This window comes from Lutra lutra, chromosome 11, assembly GCF_902655055.1.
Source record: "Lutra lutra chromosome 11, mLutLut1.2, whole genome shotgun sequence".
Lineage (NCBI taxonomy): Eukaryota > Metazoa > Chordata > Mammalia > Carnivora > Mustelidae > Lutra > Lutra lutra.
This window is the reverse complement of record NC_062288.1, coordinates 104,543,311-104,556,978: the sequence shown is the minus strand read 5'-3', so window position 1 is coordinate 104,556,978 and position 13,668 is coordinate 104,543,311. Positions and strand designations below refer to the sequence as shown.

General features: G+C 46.8%; 1 long non-coding RNA gene across 1 annotated transcript; it reads right to left on the bottom strand.

The window, feature by feature from the left end:
* Positions 1 to 9,541: 9,541 nt before the first annotated feature.
* LOC125080669 (uncharacterized) lies at positions 9,542 to 13,352 on the bottom strand. Its single transcript, XR_007121450.1, has 2 exons — positions 11,825 to 13,352; positions 9,542 to 9,690 (listed from the first exon to the last, which is right to left on the bottom strand). It is a non-coding gene; the product is annotated as an uncharacterized LOC125080669 (long non-coding RNA).
* Between the last annotated feature and the right edge of the window lie 316 nt (positions 13,353 to 13,668).

Sequence of the window (13,668 nt, the reverse complement as noted above, 5' to 3'; positions counted from 1 at the left end):
CCCCGAGCAGATCATCAAGCCCCACAGAACACCCACACGAGGGGCATCTGGGTGGCTCAGTGGGTTAAAGCCTCTGCTTTCGGCTCGGGTCATGATCCCAGAGTCCTGAGATCGAGCCCCGCATCGGGCTCTCTGCTCAGCAGGGAGCCTGCTTCCCCCCTCTCTCTCTGCCTGCCTCTCTGCCTACTTGTGATCTCTCTCTGTCAAATAAATAAATAAAATCTTAAAAAAAAAAAAAAAACCACCCACCCGAGCGTGGCTGATTTTGCCCATGCGCGGCATTGCGCAAACTTGGTATGTGATGATAAGTGTTAAATGATACTCTTCCCTCACAATCGTGTTCCAGCTGCAAATTAGATCTAGAAGACCAGCAAGATGTCAATTGCTTCTGAGGGATGTGGAGTCCCTGCAGTCGAATCATTGCATATTCCAAAATACTTAACATAATTCAGTTTTGTTCAGAGAGTAGCTCAGTTATCCACTTGGGACCATTTATGACTCATTGTCAAGCTAGAAAGCTAAAGGTTGGTATTTTTGTTTTCTAAATCATCTTGTATCTATACCAGTAGGTCAACATAATTGAATTATCTGGCCGCCTTTTTTCTTTTTTTCAGCCCTGGACACTGAAGTTGCCCATCGCTGTGCACATTTAATGATGGCCGGGACCCAACTGATGATGTCTGGCTAATCAGGGATGAATGTCTCCTGCAGAGGACAGGGGACAGGTGACAGGAGGAGGTGAAGCTACCACCGTCCTGGCAGTGTTACTATTGCTATGGGAGGGATCTGTCTGCACCTGGCCTGCCCCAGCACTCCCCTCCCACGGGCCTAGACTGCAGGTCCTTTGCTGCATAGAGAAGATATCCACCCCCACGGAGTCAGTCCAGTAGGGGGAAAACTGTGTGAGCTCTGAATCTGGCACACACAAGTTGGACTCCTGCTAAGACACAGAGTCAGGCTCAGGAAGGTTAGCTATCTTGATATAGTGGAGCAGTAATGCCTACCTTGAAACACCGCTGTGATGATTAGGTTGGAGAAACAGCATTCAGTGATGGGCTGGTACATGCAGATGCTTGACAAATAGTAGTGTCCGCTCTACTATTCTTTTCCTAAGACAATACAAACTCGAACCAGCACTGCTGGGTTACGTTTTCCTACTTTATGATGAGCATCTGCAGGGGGCAACACAATTTCCGTAGCCTACTGGCTTGCTGGCTGCCCACAGAAATTGAGAGGATCTGCACAAGGCTAGGGGGACTGGGTCCTACTCCTGATTCTTTTGTCATTTCAGAACAGAGATCCTGAGCGAGTGGATTCACTTGCTAAAGGGACAAGTCAGAGTCTCCAAAGAGGGAATATCAGAGGTAAGTCATTTTTCCAGTGTACCCTGTCCTCTCCCCGTGGAGCAGAGGTTCTCAGCAGGGTCTGGGGCACAGTGATCGTGACTCTTGGGGGATGTGTGGCAATGTCTGCAAACACGTTTGGTCGGCACACCCTGGGGAGAGGAGAGGGAGGTACCGGCATCTAATGAGTGGAGGCCGGGGAGCCTGCAGTGTAAGGAAAGCCCTACAACAAAGAATCACCCAGTCGACAATGTCAACAGTTCCCAGGTAAGCGATGTGTGATTAGAGGTGGTGAGAAGGATGTAAAGAAAAAGACCGGAGAGCTTGGCCAGAAGAGGTGGAGAGCATGCCCTCAGCAGAGCCAAGCCCTGGGGCGGTGGGGTGGTGAGCAGAAGAACCTGGGAAATGTGGAAACAAGTTTGGAGTCATCCCTTCTCCACCTGCTACTCTTTCTCCATTTTCCTCAAAAGTTCCAAGAAACCCTCCATGGAGGGAGAGAAGTACAGGAGTGGGGAAGTTCACTTTCTACTTCCCCTCCTGAATACACTGCTTTCCCTACAGGGTGCAGGAATGTTGGGACATTCTCCTTCCAAACGTCAAGTGGATATCGGTATCATGAGGAAAAGAAACTGTTCAAATAGGGTTCTTTTCAAAGACATCTGGTCTTTGGGGAGACCTAGAGCGTCTACATGAAGAGGCGTGGCTGGGAGTTGCATGGATCTCCAGTATCCATTTGGTGACTCGTAACGAATACACAGTTCAAACTGGCTTAAAGCATACAGATAATTTTACCAGTTACTCAAACTGGAAAGTGCACAGGCTTGCCTTGAGCCAGTGGTTCAATGGAGGCCTCAAACATCTCTCTACTCTGCCTTCATGGGATGCCAGCTCACTTCCTGGTCATGGGATGATGCCTAGTAGTTTCCAAGGGTAGGAGATGCAAGTCACCCTAACTCGCATTCTAGAGACGTCTACAAGGCTTACTCTGGTTGTTGCCTTTGGTCATCTGCCCATCCTGAACCAATCGTTGTCACAAGCAGAATGAGCTTAACTGACTGAGGAATGGTCAGTCCCACACCAAGCACATGGTGGGTAATGGCGGAACCATCTTGGGTATTATTCCGTATGATTAGTCCCAGGAAGGCCAGGAACAGATGCTGAGCAGCAAAAATCAGATGAATGCTCCACCTGCCAGGTTCAACCAATTAGCAGTTATGTGGGCATCCCTGTAGTTTCCTCGGTGTGGTGCTCTAGGCAGGGAGTACAGCCTTATGTAAGACATGATCGACAGCCTCAAGAAGTGTAGCAGGAGAATTATACAAGAGCTCAGAAGTTAACTCAGTGCCAGACTGCATGGCACAGGTTGCAAACAGTAGAAGGTCAAAAAAGGAAGCTCTGGCTTCCAAGACAGGAGATCAAAGTTGGCCTCAAAAGGTACTATTTGTATGGAAAGCATGAAAGATAAGAAGTGAATGGGATCAGAGACTTGCCAGCCTAGAGCAGAAAGAGAGAAATCTCCCCACCCCTGGATTGATTTCCTCTACTAAGCACCTGGCTTCCACCATCCATAGTGACCATGCCTTCTTATTTATTTTGACAAGCTCATTTAATTTGAGCAGAGAGAACATCTCATTGAAATGGAAAAGATTTGGGTAGTCAATCCCTTTATCAGTTTCTCCTTCCAGCAGAAGCATTCTACCTATCAGTTCCCTTCCTCAAAGCCATTAGTCAATCAGCAAGAAAGGGCACTAGCGGTTTTGCTGTGCGGGCTGGTGACAAATGAGGGCATTAATTTCCCTGAGCAGGCACTTTGGTTTGCCATTTGCCTAACCAGCGGCAGACAAACACTATGTCATAGGTGATGTCTCTAAGATTACCGTGGCCTTTGATGAGAGAGAACGTAGAGAGATTGGAAATGTTAAGCCTGCGGACTTAAAGAATTAGCCATGCAGGATTGCTTGTCTATGAACCCACAGACTGACTGCAGGCATGGGACAACAGACCTCCTCGTATTCTGCTTAGGATGAAGGACAACAATTACGTCTTCTACGGACCTCACAAACTTCCTTCCCCTACTCAAGGGCACGCGGTGGCTCCCTGCCCTGCTGGAACGCAGGCAGAACATCTCAGATGAGATTCACGGTCTCTGCAGGCAGACGTCAGCTGTGAACTTCAGGTCCTCCACTTACCAACCCATGCTCCTCCAATCCTTACTTGGGTCCAGCTGGTCCACGCTTGCCGCCCAGGAAGACCATCTGCAGATCCAAACAGTATAATGTGTAAAACACTGGCCCACGGAGGGTGAGAACGGGCACGGCATAGCAGCGGTGGCGACAGCAGCAGCAATATGGGTAATTTCTTTGGAATTCTCAGGTGAAAACGTAGCAGATAAGTATGACTAGCTTCCTAAACCCAGAATTTCAACATTTTATCACGATTTCACATGGAAGGGGTTGGTTGGCTTCACTTTATCTGTGGAAGAAAACTTCATAAAGCCTCCAGCTGAATTTCTTAAGACCTGGAAGCTCAGTCCGTTCCCCTCAGCTCTCCTGTAGGGCGGCGGCAGCTGCTCCATGTCCTCAATCTTAATGAAGCTTTAGCCATGGTTTACCGACCTCGGCAGACTTCCTAATCCTGGCCGACCTTGGTAACACTTCCGAAAGTCACAGAGCCTAGAGGAAATTCATTATGCCTCCCAGTGTGCTCGGGAAACTATTCCCAAACAAGGGAATTATTAATCCTTGTGTAGACAAGAAATCTTGGAAGTGTAGAAAAATGCAAGGGAATGCGTGAGAACTCCACCACCCAGCTGTTCCCCCACCCAGCCCTCAGGAAAGAATGCCCTTTCCCTGCCAGCCCCCCCAAATCAACAGGGTTCCACTCTGTTTTACTGAATTCTGTTCCTCCAAAAAAGATGTTTATGTTACCTTATTTAGAAAAAGGGCCTTTACAGAGGTGTCATTATGGTGGGCCGGACTTCTCCCCATGAGCACGGGGAAACGGGGACACGGAAACACACATGCACACAGAGAGGCCATGGGAAGATGAAGGCAGATGTGGGGTTGAAACATCTACAAGCCAAGGAGCAGCCAAGACTGCCAGCAACTTCCAAAGCTCTTGGAGGGGCGTGGGTCAGATTCTCCCTCCTGGCTCTCAGATGGAACTAATGGTGCTGACCCCTTGATTGCACACTTACAGACTCCAGAGCTGAGAGAAAATACATTTCCCTTGGTCTAACCATCTCGTTTGGGGTCCTTTGTTCTGGCAGCCCTAGAAATTCACACTCCTATCCTACCGTGGTTCACAGGCCGCTCCAAGAGTCTCTCTCTTCCCCCTGGGATCACTCACTGTGGGAGAAGCCCTAGCAGGAAAGGCTCACACACCAAGGAAGCAAGTGCCCCTGCGCACAGCCGCAGGCGTGAGCCTGGAAGCTGACCCTCCAGCCCCAGGTGGAATGACCACAGCCCTGGCAACAGCCTGACTGCAACCTAGTAAGTGCCTGACCCAGAGCTGCCCAGCCAGGTCAAGCCTGTTCGTGGTTAAAGCTGCTAAGATTGGAGTAATTTATTTTTTTTTAAGATTTATTAATTTATTTATTTGAGAGAGTATGAGCAGGAGGGAGAGAAGGAGAGAGACTCTCAAGCCAACTCCACACTGAGCCCGAACGGGGCTCGATCACACAACCCTGAGGTCACCACCTGAGCCAAAACCAAGAGTCGGATGCTTGACTGACTGCACCATCCAGGCGCCCCAGCTGGAGTCATTTCTTATGCAGCAATAATTAACATACATGGCTTTTAGGATTTCAGACCCTGGGATGTTTTCACACATATTCCTCATCAATAAGCTCCCTTGGAAGGCAGCACAGGATTGAGCCATTTTATCAGGAACAGAGCTATGTCAAAAATCAATGTGCTTGAGCACTGGAGAATGAAGACCACACCCAAAGATGATCACATAGGGCGTGCTGGTCCACCACGATGCCCTTTGCAGGACCGCTGCATTTGGACTCAGCCGCTGGCGATCTGGGTTGAGGGCTGGAATCGTCCTCAGTCGCATGGAACCGCCTTGCCCACAGTCATGACCAGTCCGTGACTTGCTAGTGCAGCAATCCAAAGGGTGAGCCCGTTTGCCGCACACTGGGGTGATCTGAAGACACAGCCCAGCTCCACCAGAACTGCCCGGGCATCAGCTACAACTGCATGGCAGCCACCTTTCTCTCCGCCCAACCCATAGGGCACCTCATCCCCCTCCCTGTGTTACACTTGTTAGCTCCCTTTGTCATTTGTTTTGTGCTTCTCTGCTTTCTTTTTTCCAGCCAAATGAGGGAGAGCTTTGTGTATTTATTATCTTTGCAAAGCCAAGAGGGTTTCAACTGGACACAGAGTGTTCTACATTGGTCTCTGCTTTTAACTTAACCACTCCCCTCCACAGGCTCATTTTTGGTTTACTTTGCTGCTTATTTCCCTGGTCTTTTGAACTGATACCTCATTTACATTCACTCTTTCATTTTTTTAAATTTTATTATGTTAGTCATCATACCATATATCATTAGTTTTCGATGTCGTGTTCCATGATTGTTTGCGTGTAACACCCAGTGCTCCACGCAATCCGTGCCCCCCCTTAATCCCCACTACCAGGCTCACCTAACCCCCCCATGCCCCTCCCCTCTGAAGCCCTCAGTTTGTTTCCCAGAGTCTATAGTCTTTCATGGTTCATCTCTGTAAGGGCCTGGTTAGCCAGAGGGAGCCATTTCATTGTAAATTTGGATTGACCCTGCCCCTCCCAGAGGAACTTACTTGCAAACCCTGGATACAGGGGCGGGCCAGGCCGGATGGAGACATCCAATCAGTGGGGCGTGCATATATTTGCTATGGTGAATTGGAATTCAATTGGCCACCCGTATTGCTGACCAAGCATGACTGTGCAGTTTTCCCTGTGTGTTGAAATCTCATTGGCCACCTGTGTATAGCCAGGCTCAACCCCACCTCTATAAAGGTTAGTCTGTGAGGCTGGGGTGGGGGAAGTGGATAGTCATTGTGATAGTCGTCGGGTGCGGTCTCGCTGCCGGGACGGCGTCGTTAGGGTCATGGTTGTCGGGAGTGTCATGGTCATCATAGTCGTCGGGAGCAGTAGTCGTCGGGGAACAGCTGGGAGCAGCATCATCAGGGTCGTTGTCGTCACTGGAGCGGCATCGTCAGGAGCGGTGTCATCAGGGTCATCGTCCTCGTCGTCGTCACCTCTTTGTAAGAGACAGTCCCGACCGGTCAGTTTGATTTTCGATGCTTGGTGTGAAATAAAGCTTTGCTTGACCTTCGCTTTGCATCAGTCTCGTTCCTTTGATCACGGACCCTAACAGTCTCCCTCTGTGATTTTCCCTTCTTCATTTTTCCATTCCTTCTCCTAATGTCCTTCATTCTATTCCTTATGTTCCACATATAAGTGAACCCATATGGTAATTTCATTTTTATTGCTAAGATCTAGTACTGTGAATTTCCTTCTGATTACTGCTTTAAATATACCGTGCAGATTCTGGTATGTAGTTTCCATCATCAGCGTCTGCAAATTCTGCGACGGTAATTTGCATTTCCCCTTCCATCCAAGAGTCATTTAATAACATGGTTCTGGGAGGAAGTGCCTTTTTCTTTTTGGATTTTGTTGATAATCTTGAGTTTTATTATAAGGTAGTCACAGAAATTTGTCATATGTCCCTTCTGGGGACTCACAGGTGTTTGTTAACATTTACTAATATATAGTTAAGTGGACGAATGGGCCACACCCACTTGAGAAGAAGGTGCTTTCTCTACTACCAGGACGTCTCATTCAATACGTACCCTAAGATTTCCCCTTGTCCTTGCACGTAGGCTCTGTGTAAACTTACCGATCTTGTCAGGGTGATCTGTCCTGCACGGAGAGGGATGTGTTACTGGGCTTCTGTCTAGGTCTTCCGTGCCCCGTAATTCTGTTGTCCAACCGCAGTTGCTAGTTGGGCTCATTGTTGCAGACATACTGAATTTTGTTACATCTCCATCACATACTGTGCTTTCACACTTGAAAATGTCCTTGCCTGTCACATTTAATACTTCTAGAGAATCAGATCTTTAGTCACTATTATTCTCAGTACCGTGATAGCAGGACTACAACCTCATCTCTCTGACTGCTCCCACCGGCCTTGTATGCCTCCACATCTCTCCATTTTCATCCTGCTGAATCACTTTGTTGTAGGTGGTCTCTTGTTAGGTAATTGTTATGTTCTGCACAAGGGAACAACCTAGGAATCCTCATATTTTCAGTTAGGTCCAATGCTAATTATTGATACAACAAATATTAACTTGGTCATAATGTTTTATAAATTATGAGTCTTGTGTTATTTTGCTATATTCCTTTCTTGGTATGACATGTATGCATTACTCTTTATTTTTAAAGCCTTCATTCTTTTGTATTTAGGGGTATTTGTATTTTTGTTGCAATGTTTACCTTTGTTCCTGTGTTCTTTCTGGTACCCTTAGTTTGCTCTCTTTATTTAATTTCTTACTATCTGATCTATCAGTACTTAATGGCATCCTTCCTCTCCCATCTATTTCCCAAGAGACAATACATTTATTTATTTTTCTTTCCTTTTTCCTTCTACCCTTTCCTCTTGGGTTAGTCCCATTATTTCTGTCCCTCATAAAGCGTAACAACTGTGTACAGTCTTTCTGCTTTGTCTCCACCCTTGTGTTAGTCCTTTCTACACTCAGATAGACCACCGCACACATCACTGTCCTCTCCCTGGAGTTTTTCTAGTGTTCTTTTGTTCAGATGAAGCTCACCCTCTCTGATTCCTCTAGAAGGGGACACGGGCACCCAACTCCCCAGCTTGTTGGTGGTCTATAGTCCTGATGCTTCACAGTTGGACTGAAAACAAGTGTTCTTTCCACTCTTTCACTGGGTTTTTTGAAATTCTGTCCCATTGTTGCTTCATTTTTTATGTTGTTTCTGAGAATTCCAATTACAGATTCTTTGGCTCTAAATCATTTACTCTTTTTAAATCTGAAAATTTCAGAATATTTATCTTTCAAGCCAAATAGTGTTACTAGGGTACATCATGAAGTTATAGTGCCTCTTATTTTCCCAGCTACTCAGCGGCCCCTCAGGACATGAATTCAGGTCTTTTAGGTTAATAAAGTTTTCCTGGCTTACAATTTACATATGAGTTCTGTTCCACTGTTTGATTTTCTACATCAGCAGCTTCAATTATATGTACATTGTTTCTTCTTTGTTCATCTCCCCATTCGACCTCTTTCTCTTTGATACTTTTTACTTCTTCCTTTATCTTATCTTCGTGTGTTGGTTCCCTTCTTGCCTTTCTTCAGTTGCCCTTACTGCATTTCACTGTAGTCATCCTCACTTCTGAGATGGTCTTATCTCTTTCCTTCATTTTTTTTTCTTTCCTTCATTTCTTTACCAGGTTCAATTCTCTCTTTTTTGTTTTTGTTTTTGCTTTTCCCTCTACTTTTGTTTCTGATTTTTAATTTCTGATTCAAGGTGGTTCTTCATATTATAAATGTCTGTTTAAGAATATACTTAATTCACTTGGACCACAACTTACAGTTTCCTTTTGCATCATGATTATCTTTAGAAATTTCAACAGCTGACATGTCAATTCTTATTTTTCACATTGTTCTGGGAACTTCCTATAGAAGCGTTCAGTTTCACAATATTTAATCTGCATAAGTGTGATGCTCTACAAGATTTCTACTCTAGGAGTTGGTGTCCTCTTTGTCTAAAGTGTTGCCCAGTTTCTTTGGTGGGTGAGTTCTTGTTGATGCAGAGTGCTGTGGAACCTCTGATTTTTATAGAACTTTCATCTTTGAAGACCTTAATTTTTCTTTTTTCTTCCTTTTTAAATTACCTGTCCCTTATTTTTTATCTTTTTCTCCCCAGAAGCTATCCTTTTTGAAGTCTCCACCTGCAATCATATTTTTAAGTTGCTTTCCTATAATTAGTGCTGTAGTCTACTAACACAATTCCTCTAGTATTTTCACAAGCAGGAGAACTCTATCCTTCCAGTGGTGATTTTAGAATAAGTTTGTACCTACACCTGCTGCTCACACCCTTCTTCTTTCTTCTGTGCAGCATTTTTGGTTTTTAAATCGGACTGCCTTTGCCTGTAACAAATCTTTGCCCCCCCCCCAAAAAAAAAGTCTGAGAGATGGTTTAATGAGATTTATCTTTTTAAACTTAAAAGCAACTTGAAGTTTGTGCATTAATTGTCTTCTCATTATGCCAGCATCTGGGTTTGTGGGTTCTTGTTTTGTATTGTGGTGAGATGGGGATTTAGACAGCTGCCACTCTCCCCAGATACCTGGAAGAAAACAAGTATTTTCTGAGAGATATTGATCATCTTGACTTAAGCTCTGAATTTGCCACTTAACTGAAGATAAGACATTTAGTGTAAAGCAGTGAATTTAAAGAGACAATAAGGAAACAAAACTAGCCTGATCAAACCTTTATAGGGACTTGATAAGATAAGGATTTTCTGTGAGACAAAGGACAACCTATTGGTTGAGAGGGAAGGCTCTGAACTCAGATGGAAGCCAGTTTGAATTAAATTCCTGCTACATACCAGGTGTGCAGTCCCGGGTGAGAATCTGGAGCTCATCTTGCAGAAGAGGAAGCTGAGGTCTAGAAAAACTAATCAGATACCCACCTTCAGAGGATGCTAACAACTAAGTGAAATAATGCACAAGGGCTTTAGCCAGAGCTTATGGTGCACAGCAAATGTTATGAAGTGTTAGCCCTTGTTATTAATAAAATAATAGAAGAAATGAGGAAAGATTCCTTGGATGAAATGTGCTTAAAAAATTTGTACACTAAAATTGAAGCAACAATGGTGGAGAGTTTCTTGGGAGAATGATAACATGAGCAAAGATGTAGGAACAGTCCTCCGGCTGATATATTAGCGAGAGGTGGTGGCAGATGGAGATTCAGAACAATGAGACACCCCTCATCCCTCCTGAAGATGTAGAAACGCAGTGGTTGGGAAGGTTAGATGGATTCACGGACTTGATCACGGTCCTGATTGAGTCTGAGGACTTAATCCACAGTTTCTGGAGAAACTAGCCCAGATAGTATCAATAACGTACCCTAATTAAAAACCATGTTCTGTGTCTGTCTACACTTGGAAATAGTAGGTTGACTAAAGCTAAACTCATTTCTTTATGTCAGAAACACGCTCTGAGCTTCAACATACTGGTCTGCATTATGAATTTTCAAAATGGGGATACAGTATTCAACCATCTCTCAAATTTGAGAACTGTTTGTGACTCCCTAGTGCAAAAAATAAAACAAAATACTCAGAACCCAGTCTGAGGAGGGCAGACATAGAACTCAAGCCAGCCTGACATCAGGGCCTGCTCAAGGATGCTGCTGGGAAGTGGACCATGGTGGCTTCACCCTGAAGAGAATGGAGACACTAAGAGGATATGAGACCTGGTTGCCAGGGCAGAGGCATCTGACCTTCTAGAAGCCTCCTGCCACTGGAGGACCACTAGCTATTGCTCTGTTCCTGCACAGGGAGCTCGGGAGGAGCCAGCTGCTAAGTCATCTGTCTGTAACTCCCTGTGGTCACTGGTCCATGCAGATGTGTATCAACTATGTGATCAAACAGGACAAGAGGGATTTTGAGAAAACAACCCATTTCTGTGCCTTGGTCACCTCCTGCGGTAGCTGTGACTCTCAGTCCTGAGAGGCCAGTAATCAATCAGCAAACAACTCTCCGGGTAATGAGATTCATTACTTATCAAGGTCCCCAGTCCACCAGAGCCTCATGCTTTTCAGGGTTATCCCTCCTCCCCGTGGTTCCCCCCAGCTCATGGTACCCCAACGTGCCCAAGCATCTGTGGAGGGAAGGAACCCAACCTCAGCCACCATCCAAACAGATTGCTCCTGAGATGCCCCCCCTGGGATGGCCCCCTGGCCCTGTCCCAATGGGATGGAGGTGTCCTCAGAGTCTCAGACCTCAGATCTTTCTAGATGGGCCATGAAGCCAATTCTCTCTGGGTCCTTGCCGTATCTCTAGCAGAGACTCTGAGAAACGAGCCCCAGCTCAGCTTGAGTCTCAGTCTTGGTCACTCCCTTCTCCCTTCTCCCCTACCCCCCTCCTCCCTTCTCCCCTGCCTCTCCTTCTCCCCTGCCTCCCCTGCCTTCCCTTCACCCCTTCTGGAAACCCCATTTGGGTTTCCTCAAGATTCTTGGAGTTCTCTCCCAAATCTCCTAATCTCTGGGCAGAATGATGGGAGCGGTACATGAGATTTTCCCTGGAAATCTCTCTCCCCACACACACTTTCCTGGAGACCATGAAATGCTGACCTGCTCCCTGCCCTCCTGGGTGGACTGACAGAGAGGCTGAGGCAGAGAGGAGTGAGGCAAACACTGATACTGCACAACAGTACCCCGCTGTGGGTAAAGTATCCCAATGAAAGAAAAGAGAAACAGACCTATTCCCACACCAGGACAGCCACCAGTCACCAGGGCTGACGTCCTTCCATGAGTGAGGTGAGAGAAAGTTACCAGTAATGCTTGCCGTCGAAGCTACACAGAAGCGTTCTCTGCGGGCCCCGGCACTCATCCGTGATGAGGCATGAGGGCTGTCCGCCTGCAGTGGTGAGGAGAAATCAGGGGTCCACCCTCCTCTGCTGGGAAAGAAGAAAGGGGTCCTATCGCAGAGGAGTCCTGGAACCCTACAGCTCAGTGCTTCCGACAACACTCAGGTCCTGAGGGGTGGCTCTGGCCACAGGACACTTGCTGAGCCGTGGTCACAGACACACAGAACTACTGGGGAGACGAGGAGGGGGGGGCAGGAAGAGAAGAAAGGCAGGAAAGCGTACGCTCGTGCCTGGACTGTAGCTGCAGAGCCTGTGAGCACGACACCCGCAGGACAGCCCTATAGAGAGGGGAGGTCGCGGAGTCCCACCCACATATGGGTCAGGGCTGATCCCAGAGCATCAACTCTCCAGTGCCTCCAGCCTGCCCTGCTCACATGCAGGGGGATGCAGGGGCCCAGGCTCCCTCCCCAGGCCTCTGGGGGAGGACTGTCACCACCAGGTCACTGGCAACCAGGGCAGAGCCGCACAGTGAGACCTGGGGAGAAGACAGGCACCCAAAGAAGGGAAGAGTCACAAGGGAGGCTGCCTCTGTCCCACGTAAGGGGGACAAGGTCAAGGACCCCCAGGTATGCTCTCCTTCCACACGCTCTAGCAGTCCACACGCAATCACAGTGTGTGGTCGAACACACCTTCCACACAAAACAACAAACAAGGTGTATCTTTAGTTGTGCCTGCTACCGCCAAAGTCGTAACAAACGTGTGTGTCGCTCCTCGGGTAAGAGTGCGGAGTCTGGGCCCCACTGGCCCCCAGAGCCGGCGCTGGCCCTCCTGCTCTGTCCATGGATGAGGCTCGGGACCTCTCAGTGCTTCAGGTTCTTCGTCTTTGGACTGGGGAGGGGAGAACTTACATCCATAATCCCACATACATGGTTCTGAAGCCCAAGACCTCTGAGAAGTTACTTTGGGGTTTTTTTCATAACTTTTTGGCCTACACTAAAATGAAGCAATTCAGAGTCTCGATTTTCCCATTTATTATAAAGATTCATATATTGCTGGAGAGAAATAACAACACGTTTCCTTACAGGGTGCGCCGAGGACGTAACATCACATGTGATACAGGCACCGTAAACCGCTCATTGGGCAAAAGAGACTGTTTTCCAAACCACATCCGGGCTGAGGCTTTGGACGAAGGCGTGTGCAACGCCTACCACGGGCCGGGCACTCTCCCAAGCCATTCGCACACACTAAGTTATTTATGTATTGCTTGACTCTGCTGACATTTGCAGCTGAAATCATCACCAATACTGAAACTTTCCAACCACACAAGTGGCTTCCAACAATGTGGGCAGGAAAAAACTCATGAGTTAGAAGCTTTGTGTGTGTCTTGTTATGGTTAAAAAAAAATACATAACAGTGAAGTGTGTAAATCTGGTGATTCACAGACCTGTACCCCTGGGGCTACTACTACATTATATGTTAATAAAAAAATTTAAAAATTTAAAAAAAAACCCACATAACATTAAATTTACCATAATAATCATTAGGTGTGCGGCACCCGGGTGGCTCAGTCATTAAGCCTCTGCTTTCGGCTCAGGTCATGATCCCAGGATTCTGGGATCGAGCCCCACATCCAGCTCCCTGCTCAGCCCTCTTCCACTCCCCCTGCTTGTGTTCCCTCTCTTACTGTGTCTCTTTATTTATTTAAAAAATAAATAATCATGAGGTGTTTAGCTCAG